Source organism: Populus trichocarpa, chromosome 1, assembly GCF_000002775.5.
Source record: "Populus trichocarpa isolate Nisqually-1 chromosome 1, P.trichocarpa_v4.1, whole genome shotgun sequence".
Classification (NCBI taxonomy): Eukaryota; Viridiplantae; Streptophyta; class Magnoliopsida; order Malpighiales; family Salicaceae; genus Populus; species Populus trichocarpa.
In genome coordinates, this window is record NC_037285.2 from 20,923,900 (window position 1) to 20,933,502 (window position 9,603).

The following is a 9,603-nucleotide window of genomic DNA, read 5'->3' on the forward strand; positions in this document are numbered from 1 at the left end:
AATTATGTATGATAATAAATTAAAAAAATACTAACATTAACTATAAATAAAACTAAAAAAATTAAAAAAATAAATATAAATCAAGATATTTAATTACACAAGATAAGATATTTATTTAAAAATTTTATTTTATAGGGTAATTGAACAATCTAATATTATAAAAAAATATATGTTTATATTTTTATAAAATAAAAATTTATAAATAGTTATCGTGGATTTAATTCTTAATAAGAATTATAATAAATTGTATACATTTGTAAAACCATATATATACTTTCCCACGTTTTTTATGGGTTCAAGCGTCGTTAAAATACCATGATGTTACAGGAGGATTATGGGATGTTGTGGTTGTTGCTGACAGATTGGTCGGTGTGGTGGTACTGGTTGGTTCGATGGTGATGATGGTTGCGAGGTTGCTATTCGTGTCGGTGATAGAGAAAATGATGAGTAATGACTTGACTGGGGCTGGCGGTTGAGTTTGGTGGTTCTGGTTAAAAAAAAGAGGAACTTCTAGGTGGCTAAGGAGTAAATGGGTCATTAGATTAGGTTGAAGTCTGTAGCTGGTGGTGGTTCTAGTGGATTTTTGGATCTGTGATGGTGGTTTGCTCGGTGAAGGCTGGTGGGAGGTACTGCTGTGGGTATTTGTGGGTGGTCGGAGTTACTACCGTTGGTATTTGTGGAGAAAAAAGCAACAGTGACGGGATTTGGGTGAGGAAGAAAACGGCTATGGGAGTGGCTGTCAGCGTGGTGAGGGAAGGTCGTTGCTGGGCTTTTGTGGTGGTCTAGTTGAGAAGATGTGGTAGTTTTTTTTTGTTTTTTGTAACTGTTGACGGGGGTTGTTTTCGGGCAGTATTGTTGAAGGAAAGAGACAATGGTGTCTTGTGTGGAAGAAATGGGAGACCACTGATTGATTGAGGTTTGAGGAGGAAAGACTGATATTGGAGTTAATGAAGAATTGGTTTTGGGCAGCGGTGATTATTTTCAGTTCGGTTTGATTTTTATCTATAAAAATAATTAAATTAAAATTTTATAAAATAAAAAATAAAACCGAAACTGAAACCGGTTCAAACCGATCAGTTTTGATTCTATTCGGTTATTTTATATTAAAAAACCAAAACCCAACCGACCGGTTTTGGTTACGTTTAGTTTGGTTTGGTTTGGTTTGGTTTTGGTGTGGTTTGGTTTTGTTATTTTATATTAAAAACCAAAACTATATTTTTTTGGGGGGTTTTTTTTTTTATTTTCTAATAGGCTTGGTTTCGATTTGGTTTAGTTTTTTCGGTTTGGTTTTTTATTTTTTTCAGTTCAGTTCGATTTTTCGATTTCAGATTTAAGAAATCAAAACCAAACAGAACCAAATATTTTTTAAATATTCTAATCAGCTTAATCGGTTTTTTTTCATGATTCGGTTTTTTCAGTTATTTTTTTTTATTTTCTTGGTTTAATCGATTTTTCAATTCTTTTGCTCACCCCTAATTTTGGTGGGAGTTTTATTCCTTGATTAACTTGAACCGAAATGAATCAATAAAAAATAATTGGACTGGAATGAAATTAATAAGACTGAATTAATTGGAATGAAACAAACAAGACTAAAATGAAATTAAAAAAAAAAAAGAGTCAATTGGTCCCCTTATATTTTATGCTTTTCATTACAATTATTGGTTTTTGAATTTTTTAATTTAATTTGATTAATATATTTAATTTTGAAACTTCTTTCAATTTAAACTCTAAATTGAATTAATTTATTTTTTCAATTTCATTTTAGTTCTTATTTTCCCAAAACTCCTAAATCATATTTTTATTAATTTTCAATTGTACCCTTACTTGAATTAATTTATTCTTTTTTATTTAATTATTTATTGCAAATTCAGGTTGACTTCCAATTTCAAATTACATTTTCAATTAAACCCTCTATTAATTTCTAACTTGGCTATTTGTTTCAAAATTATCATTAAACTTCAAATTTCTTTCACTCTTAGCAGAATTAAATCAAATTAAGTCATCTTTTCAATTTTCTTTTCAATTTAAAACCTCAATAATGAATAAATAAATAAATAAATGCAAACTTCATTCTTTTTTGTCTGTGATAGTGATGCTTAATCATTGCTCCAATTTCAACGTAAGCTATTTTCATAATTTATTATATTATTTTCTTGACACATAAAAATAAAAATAAAATAATGAAATGATTAAAATTAACTAAAAATTACTAAAAAGATATTTTTTTTATTTTTCTATTTTTTCTCAAAATATATACAAAAATAAAGAGATTAAAAATTGGATTACAACACAGTAGAAGATCAAGTTGCTCTATTTGTTCATATATTAGCACATCACTAGCTAACTTACATGTGCTATGATAAAAAAAAAAAAAAATTAATTTCTAATGTAAAAAAATATATACAAGTGTTGTTAGCATATTTAAAAACTTTGAACTGGAAAGGGCATGCTTGCATTTAATAGAATAAATAAAAAATTATATGATAGAGTTGTAAATGTTAAATAGAGAATAAAATAGAAAATCAAAAGATAAACCCGTGTCACAGGGCATTTTTTATTTTATTTTTATTTTATAATACAACAACAAAATGAATCTATGCAAAAAAAAAAAAAGTAATTACTTAAATGTTGTAGGAAAAGAGTAATTTTTTTAGTATTATCTTTTTCTTATTAATGTCCTTTTAAAAAATATATAATTATGTTGTTCATTGCATAAAAACTAAAAACAATTAAAATAAAATTTAAGCGTTTTGAAATAAGGATATAAAAGCATCTCTTTAATAAAAACCCATTTTCTTATTATTTCATTCTTTGTTCTTTGAAAATTTTATTTTCACTAAAGTCTTGTTTTTTAAATAAAAACTTAACATAAATCTAGAAGCAAGTTGAATAATAAATTGATAATTTTGACATTGGAGTGTTAAAAATATAAGAATATTAAATTTGAGAAAAACTAAATAACAAATTCTATAAAAAAATATTTGACGCGCAGCTGAGAGATAATTATTATTAATATCATGATAAAAAAATATTAAATTTTGACATTTTTATTAATATCCTTTTATTATTTATTAAGAATATTCTAATACTTAAGTTATTTATTAAGAAAACATTTCCTGTATGATCCTAGAAACTGGGCAAAAAAGGCTTTTTATTATTGGTAGTGCAATGGCTATACACTTTTAATTGTTCATAAATAAAAATTTAAAAACAAAATGTAAATGGCTTCAAAATTTTATGATAACAGTTATAGACTTGAGACGTAATAACTTATCAATAATCTGGGACGTTAGGCACGCCACTACATTTTCCAATGCAAAGGATCACAAAATTCAACTATGTTTAGAAGAGTGGTGGATTTTTGTGATTGTGATGGTTAAAAAATACTTTTTTAAAAATTATTTTTTTATGATTTTTTATAAAAAAAAATATATTTGGTTAAAACTGTGATTGAAATTAAAATTTTCTGAAAAACAATTTATATGTGTTTGGGTAAGTTGTTTTTGTAAGTGCTTCTGGTAATAAAATTACCAAGAAGAACATGTGTGAATTTTCAAGTTGTGAGTAGCATTTGTGAGGGGTTTTTTTTTTGTAATACATAAAAAAATAATAATGTTACATTATTGTTGTCCTCAAATCATTCCATTAAACTATTTATTATTCCATCACAAACATAATTCATTTGAGAATGCATCAGATTGCCTTGGCTTTGAGAACGTAAGATAACATCGGCTAAAAAATTATCAAGAATAAAATTAGGATTGTGATCATATTCTGTAAATGCAACATCTTCTTATGACTTCCTCCTAATATAGTTATGTAGTGTCATTGATATCAGTACAATCTGCACTTGTGATTTATACGGATATGCTGGCATGTTTTGTAAAATTTTTCACTTTGTTTTCACACCCCAAATGCACGTTCAATGACATTGAGAAGTAATGAATGTGCATGATTGAATCGCTCTTCCTGGCTTGGTGGTTGCCCTCGACGCCAAAAATCTTGGAAGTGATATCTCTCACATTTATATGGACCGAGATATCCATATTCATTTGGGTATCCAACATCAACCAAATAATATTTCCCTGCAATAACAAGTAAGAAAATTATATAAAATTTAATAAAAAAATATAGAAAAACATATTTTAAATTTAAATAACAATTAATTATTGTCATATATTTACCTTTAGGAGGTTTTGGAAATTTTATACTTGGATTGTTAATAGCCTCTAAAAAATTATGAGTATCACAAGCGCTACCTTCCCATCCTGCCCAAACAAACGTGAATTGCATATCAAAACTACATGCGGCCATTACGTTCTGTGTCGGCACACCTTTTCTATCGATAAATGGTATTTGATTTTCTTGAGAAATAAAAGCCTGAACATGTGTACCGTCTATTGCACCAATACAATTCTATAAAGCAAAACAAAGCAAAACAATAACCAATATTTCATAAATAATGACTAGCAGAATCTGAAACTAATTTTTATGTCATTAATTGCTATAAACACTATCTGTCTGACCTTAAAATGAGGCATAAATTTAGGACTCATCGCAATTTCTCGTGGAGTGTTTAAAAATTCAGAGTCCTCTAATTTAATTATATCTACCGTAACAAACAAATTGTCTTCAACACTTCATTAAAATATCGACTCACGGTTTCACTAGAATGTTGAAATTTTTCTTGGACTTGCCTATTTGTTGCACCTAATGCAATGGTGTACAAAAACATTGTCACCTTCTCAATGACACTCGTCCTTTTCAATGGTTTCAACCCATATTGTGTTTTCAAGTCATAACAAAGGTTTGTAACGTCGTTGCATCTATCCTAAATATGCTAACACACCGTTTCCAGTGTCCTCGTACGACTTCTTTCAACCATCTCATCCTTGTGTTATATGAAACTATACAAGGTTTCTTATACACATAAGTAGCATAGTACATGTGTAAAGCACCAGCGATACATAATAATAGTTTTTTATGATCAAACTCTTATAGCCAAAACGATTCATCCTCGTCATCAGTACAATCTTCATCTTTGTTTTCATCACTATCACCATCATCATTAGTTATGTTGGAATCATCGCCACCAACATTAACTCCTTCATTACCACCACCATTGCGATCACTAATAGCTCCACCACTACCACGGTACCACTATAATTAATATGATCAATTACACGATTCATCACGGTATCATAATTGTCGTCATAATTAACACCAAACATAGCATGAACCCATTCATCTGTCATATCTACCTACACAAATTCAATTACAAACATTTGTGTTCATTACAATTCATATCATAAAAAAAAAATCCATCACTTTTTATATATCAATTGACAACACTATTTATCACTTTGAAAGATATGAAAAAAATAATAATATCATGTTATAGATTAATAACATGAATTTTACTCAGAATATATATAGAAAAGAAAAAAAATGAACTTCATTTGATACTGCATATCACTGAAATGCATGTATGCAAAAAACTAGCATGAAAAAAATAGTTTGAGGATAAATAGTAAAGAATTGCATATAATTCATTCAAGATTGATAAAAAGATACAACTGGGCTTGTATTGAAATACCATTGAACTTCATTGACATTAAATTTAAAAACAAATAAGCCTATGTTTTGCACTGAAAGTTATGGAAAAAAATTGATTAAAGTAGGAGAACTTACAACTACAATTTATGTTGTAGGAGCTCCCAAAATCGAAAGTTTTCTTGTTGTAGTGTATTAAACGTTTATGAAGGATTTTGTCATATTGAAGTTACAACATGCATTATATATATGCAAGTATTGTAGGATAAAAAAAATGACAAAAATGCTTTCACAAATTTCAATAAATTATTATAACCAAACAAATAACATATCAATTATAGTATGCATCAATGTACTATGAAAAACTTTTACAAATTAACAAAATGCCCACACTATATCTCAGCCCCAATTACAAATATGTCTGACATATATTCTGAAAAACTTTTACAAATTGACAATATTGGTTTGACTTTTCAATTGTATGTACTCGAATTTCTTTTCAACTTGCAACCTTATATATAATTACTGTCAAGAACACATTGCTAGAATAGTTTTATGTCACATGAAGCTGCAAACCACAACTCTTTTAATTATTGATGTTATACCTGTATTCCATAACTTCCTGTTCTATTATAAAATGCCAAAGCCCCACCTGACATAGGCCCCTTTTAGTTTATGCTACTACTTTACTTTCTTATTTGGGAGCAACACTAAAGTTGACAAAAAAAATTAACGAAAAAAGAAGTAATCTATTTTGAGGGGCCTAATTACCCTGTGAAAACAGATTTCTCCACTAAATAACACCCCCTCTCTATTTGTACTCATTTCTCTTCCTCTTTTCCCTTTCATCTTCTACCATGCTCTTACATGACTCTGGACTTGTGACTCCATATCCCAACATAGCTTCATGCCAGACATACATATCCATGTTCAACCTGTCTATTTCTCAAATCTTCTTATATAAATAAAGAACTGCCAATTCAATTTACTTGTTGTAATTTCATGTTCTGTTTTTCAGTTCTTTCTCCTGGTGTCTCACTGTTTTTTTTATCCTATTATGATTTGAAACAATGTAAACATACATAAAATTTCTAAATTTGTTGGTGATGTGTGATTTCACCCTCATGTTTCATAAAGGCTGATACTGAGAATTTAACATATAATTGACTATGAATTACTATTGCTATCAATAACATTGCAATACTAGAACTAGCTGGGATTTGGAAATTTTCTTCAGTACTTGGATAAGAATAATAGTCAGCCTTAGGATAAGAATACTCATAATAATTCACCATCAATATAACATCACACAACAGTACCAGAATAACCAATATGGCTGTAAATTTAAAACATGTTAGATTAATAATTCGCAAACATAATTAAACACTCATAATAATTCTCCCTCAACATAACAGCAGACAACACAACAAGTTTAACAATATTCCATTAAATGTAAAACATGTTAGGTTAGCAATTTGCAAACATAATTAAGAAAGATGGTTCTTTATGAAATTAACACTACTCTTTATGCTTCAATCCATCAGCCTTAGGAGTCATTGTCCCATTATTCCAAACCTATACATCATTTGGCACCACAACAAAACTCCCATAACATCCAATTGTTAAAGCAATTGACAATAAAATATTTGAATTAACCATAACATAATTGTCCAGGACAAAACAAAAACTAAAAGCACATCATTAAAACAATACTAACCTTGATTTAGTGTTTTTGACTTCTCTGGTACATTTTTTGAAGCTATTGATACTTCCTATCAATATCTCCAATTGATGCCCACGTCTCTCTTTTATTCCTCATAGACAAGTACTCAGTAGCAAAACAATATAAGTCATCACCAAAAGTAATTTCGGGTATGGAATGGACCTCTGCCATCACCTCACTAATACTACACCCTATCTTATCCCTACTTTTCATTCCTGATTGAAACACGATCAAGTAATTGATCCCAACATGAAAGCAATTGAGCTTCAAATCCATAAGATTTTTTGCTTTTCTTTTTATTTTGCTCACCGCATTGTTCTCTTGCTTTTCTCTTTCCACTGCTATTTGTGGTACTGCTATTTCCTATATTAACTCTAGCAACTAAATTGCAGACATCGTTTGTATAATTGGGAATACCGTCCTCCTCTAAATCACCACTTCCTTCCTCTAAATTTTCTTCTTCATTAACATTAACATCCTGCGTGCTTTGATTCACATCATCATCAAATAAAGATCTGAAAGATGGAGTCCAAGCATAATGTCCAGTCACCACAACATTGCTGAACATTCTATCAAACTTACTGTAAAGTGATGGTTCAATCCCAGCATGTCTAAACTTTTTCGACCCTCTGATTTCCTATATAAAAAAATATAAAACATCAAATGCATAAACCATATAAAAGATGCTAAATAGTTTGAGAAATAGGACAAGACAAAGACAAATCTAAACAAAAAAAAGGTATTAATAACTAACCTGAGTTTTTTTTCTTCCACCACTCATCACTAGCACTAATAGTTCTAAGTTCACTATTCCATCCTACTCCTGTTTCAGAAATCAATTTTTTCCAAATCCTCCAGTCTTTTTTTGCACCATCCCATTTGTTTTTAAGTTGAGTCTTACTAAACTCATGACTAGTTTTCTCTTTAAAGATAACCATAACAAATTTTCATTCGGCCTTATCAAAATGAGTGCTTGGCCTAGGTCTTCTATCAATAACGACAATACAAATATCACAGAATATATGCAACATCTCTTTAGTCCAAGATGCTTTATCTGAGATTTCAACACCTTCTATTGATTATTTTTTTCTAACATGATTCATCAACCATAAAAGGACACATGAGCATTTAAACTTTGTAGTAGCTATTAAAGATGTTATATGCACGAGAATTCTTACAAAATTGATATTAAGAAATGTGATAATGCTACCATCAATGCAATTGATTCAAACACGTATCCCTATTGTGTTTATTTATGCAATAAATATATACTACTAATAATAATTATTTGGGTACCAGTCTTTAAACAAGAATCATTGAATATTGAATATTGTGAAGGATGCAATGAGGAAATGAAATTTTCAAATCAAAGGCAAAAGGTAAGCAATTCTTCGACAACTTCAAAATACCACCTTTAAAAATCCAGAGATGCACCGTTATCATCCATGATTCTATTCGAATTTCAAAAGCAAATGGAATTCTAAGTTCACAAATTATTTTTTCACAATAAAATATCACCAAATATAATGTCAAATCACCTCAAAATAATATTTGATATAAATTCCAGTAGAGCTGATCGTTCAAACTAGGTCCATTTAGGAACCCCAAACTCCTATCATTTTCAAACTCTCCAACATCTACAGATCCAGATATTTCATATCATAAACCATAACAAATTGCAAACAACCAAAGGTAATTCAATGAGAAGATGGATCCAGATATTTCATATCATAAATTAGAACAAATTGCAAACAGCCGAAGGTAATTCAATAAGAAGATAGATCCAGATATTTCATATAGCCCAAGGTAATTCAATGAGAAGATTGATAAAAGGAAACTTTCATGATTTTTATGATGTGTGTGTCTGCACCCTTGACTTTTAGCTAGGGGTGAGCAAAAAAACCGAAAAACCGATTTAACCGAGAAAACCGGAAAAAAATTAACCGAAAAAACCGAACCGGTAAAAAAAACCGATTGAACCGGTTAAAATAATTAGGAAAATGTCCGGTTCGGTTCGGTTTCCGGTTTTGGTGTGCCTGAACCGGCCAACCCGAACCGAACCGAACCGGTTCGGGTTAGGAATGAAAAAAATATATATAAACCAAGCAGGCCGCCTCCTCCCATTACTTTCCCCTTCAATAACCCTAGCAGACCATTTATTTGCTTTCTCTTTCATACAACCGCCCTCTCCCCTCCAACCCTTTCAATCTTCATTCACACTTCACCCTTCACACTTCACAGACACAGCCACCCCCTCCAATCACCCCTACTCCCATTAACAGCCGCCTCCTCTTCACCAGTCAACGAGTTAGGCTATTCTCGGACGA